The sequence below is a fragment of the Cupressus sempervirens genome, chromosome 9 (assembly GCF_028749045.1).
Source record: "Cupressus sempervirens isolate cs-2001-9-10 chromosome 9, ASM2874904v1, whole genome shotgun sequence".
Lineage (NCBI taxonomy): Eukaryota > Viridiplantae > Streptophyta > Pinopsida > Cupressales > Cupressaceae > Cupressus > Cupressus sempervirens.
Window position 1 is genome coordinate 775,832,181 of NC_143126.1, and position 3,051 is coordinate 775,835,231.

The following is a 3,051-nucleotide window of genomic DNA, read 5'->3' on the forward strand; positions in this document are numbered from 1 at the left end:
TCACAAAGTTGATTTTCATGATGGTCCTACCTCCAATCACTGATATGTAAAGTCAAATCCACATGAGGTTGAGAATGCTACTTAGATGCTAACATTATTTAATTGTTTTGAGCAATACTTTTGTCTACATTTTGAAAGTGTTTCAACTAGACACATCCCCTATTTATATATCCTTTTTTGCATTTTATGGGAGATGATAATGATTTTAAGAACTTTAGCTATAGCCTTGAAGTTGGAGGTGGTGCTCAAAAATTGGCATGGCAGAGCATGGGTATTTCTTAAGGTGTAGTCCACATTCTAAATAGGAAACATGTGTGAATGTAGCAGATTTTGATTAGAAACAAACTACCAAACCCATTATGAAATTATATATTGAAACTACAAATGGCTATGCAATAGAATCGAAGGAAAGTGCTTTAGTTTGGCATTATCGAGATGCTGATCAAGATTTTGGATCCTACCAGGTAGAAGAACTACTTGATCATCTTGAGAGTGTACTTGCAAATGAGCCCATATCTATCAAGAGTGGTACACATATTGTTGAGGTGAAACCTCAAGGTGTGAGCAAGGGACTGGTAGCAGAACAACTTCTTTCAGTAATGATGCAAAGAGGCACAATACCAAATTTTTTTCTTTGTATTGGAGATAACAAATCTGATGAAGAGATGTTTGATTGCATCACAAGTGGCATGTCCAGACCATCACTATCATATGGAGAAAAAGTTTTTGCATGTATAGTGGGTCAAAAGCCTAGTAAAGCTAAATATTATTTGGATGATATTGCTAAAATCATAAGAATACTCCAAGGTCTGACCTCTACTTCAGATCAAGCAGCATGAAATTCATTTCTACATTTTTTTTCTTGAGAATGCACCTTGAACTTATTGGAGATGTGTCTAGGAATTTTCTTGCATACGAAAGATGACATCAACATAGGGGTCAAATCTTGGTAATTCTAACTGAATGCAAGATAGTCTGCTAGGTATTATCCTCAATAGTTCAACTCGAATACTATTCCATGTGTTAGAAATTATATACAAATATTCAAAGACATAAAGGGTAGCAATTAACACTTGGATAAATAAAGAACCTGAGCAAACCATCTAATATGAAGAGCATGTCTCAACATTTGGATTTGACCAAGGATATGCACTTAAAGAGAGATTTTGATGGTACTCCTTTCATAATAGGAATTAAACATGTATGTTAAAAAATGAAGATAACATGCAACGGGAAGATCGAATAAGGTGAAATGTCCACAAGTCATGTGGATAGACCAAGAATCAAATACAAATTGAATAGTTAAAAAATCAAAGAGGCAGAGTAACCGAATAATCATGAAAAAATCAACCAATCACTTGAGATATTATTTATGGCTGATCATTTTCAAGGAAAAGGGTTCTTCTTTTCTACAAAAGTAGGTATTGTTGGAGTAGAGGGGAGGGCATTTGATTTTTCTATATTTTTGTTTATGCATTGGAGATTGATAATCAATTTTTGTAATAGATTTGGCTAAGATTGCAAGGAAATGTAGTTAGAGTGTTGTGTTTGTTGTGTTTAAAAAAAGAAAGGTTTTGTTATGAATCAAATTACTTGAGCATCACTTTTTCTAATTACTTTCAATCAAAGTATTGTTATAATCAGTTTTGAGCACTTTCTTTCATTCTTAGCTAAATGGTTAATGGGTGATAGATCAAAGTACTATCATTCATTCATGTTGTAAGGATTAGTATATTTAATCTTCATTTTCATTTCATGTCATTGCATTTTCATAATTAGAAACATCATTGCATTACCAATGTCGAGAAGTCATAGGAATTGTGGGTTTTTGGTATTGGCTAGGTTTAGGAACTAAAATTTGCTTGAGTTCTATCTAGGGTTGGCTTGCTTTCCCTCTTCTATTCTCAGGTTAAGAACGTACCCAATTAGTTTAGGAAGAAAAAAGATTCATTGAATATCATTCGACAAGGGAGTTGTACCTTTGAATTCAGAGGAAATCTATTAACTTGATGATAGATTATCCAATTATTGGTATCAAGTCGTTCTTTCATATTTGGGCATTTGAGAGTTAAATTGAAAAACAACCAATCTATTTACCAACACATATATTTCAAAATACCCAACGATAACATGTAAATACTTGTTTTGTATGTTGATGAATAATTAATAATAGGTGAAGATCATTTAATTGAAAGATGCAAACAAGATCTTATAGCTGAATTTGAAATGAAGGATCTGGGCCTACTACACTACTTTTTGGGTCTATAACTATGTCAAAAGAAAGACTATATTTTTCTAAATCAAGGGAAGTATACCCACGACATATTAACTAGATTTTCTATGATGGACTCCAAACCTCTAGCAACTCTTATGGAACAAATCTATACAAGCTAAAAGAAGAAGCAGTGAATTTAGAATCTATAGACCCTACACTCATTGTTGTTAAAAGAATGTTTTCAATCATTGTTTTGTCATTGATGTCAAACCTACTATTTGTAGGAATGAAAATTTCTTATAAGATCCAAGTACTATCAATTAGTTGATTGATGAAGAGGATTTGATCAACAAGATGTAACAAGAGAAGCTAAGGGAAAGGTTGAGTTATGATTTTGTAATGAAGTACAAGGATTAGCTAAGACATTGGTTAAATGATGTATTGATAACATACTTGAAGATACAGAGGTTGGCGACACTTAGTAACTTGGGAGGAATAAGTTACAATAAGGTTGGTTGCAAAGCTTAAACTAAGTTCATCAATAAGTGTCAATCAAGCTAGTTTAAGCCAAGCAAATTTTTAGTTGGAGCCGAGCAAATGCAAAATCTAGTGTGTGCTGAGTAAATTTTAGGTGTAGAGTGAAGTTCAAGTGTTGAAAGATATAGAAAGAGCTAAGTTTCAAAAAATCTTAGTAGTTGCTGAGTAAACTTTAGGTGCCAAGCATCAGTAAAACATAGTTGATGCCGAGTAACACAGTATGTGCTAAGCACCAAAATTTCAATAGTGTCAAGCTATTGCATTATTGGAAATGACAAAGATTCATTAAATCTAAGCTG

General features: G+C 32.9%; 1 pseudogene; it reads left to right on the forward strand.

Annotated features, from left to right (window-relative positions):
• Positions 1-359: 359 nt before the first annotated feature.
• On the forward strand, positions 360-839 carry LOC149541022 (alpha,alpha-trehalose-phosphate synthase [UDP-forming] 6 pseudogene; annotated as a pseudogene).
• Positions 840-3,051: the final 2,212 nt, after the last annotated feature.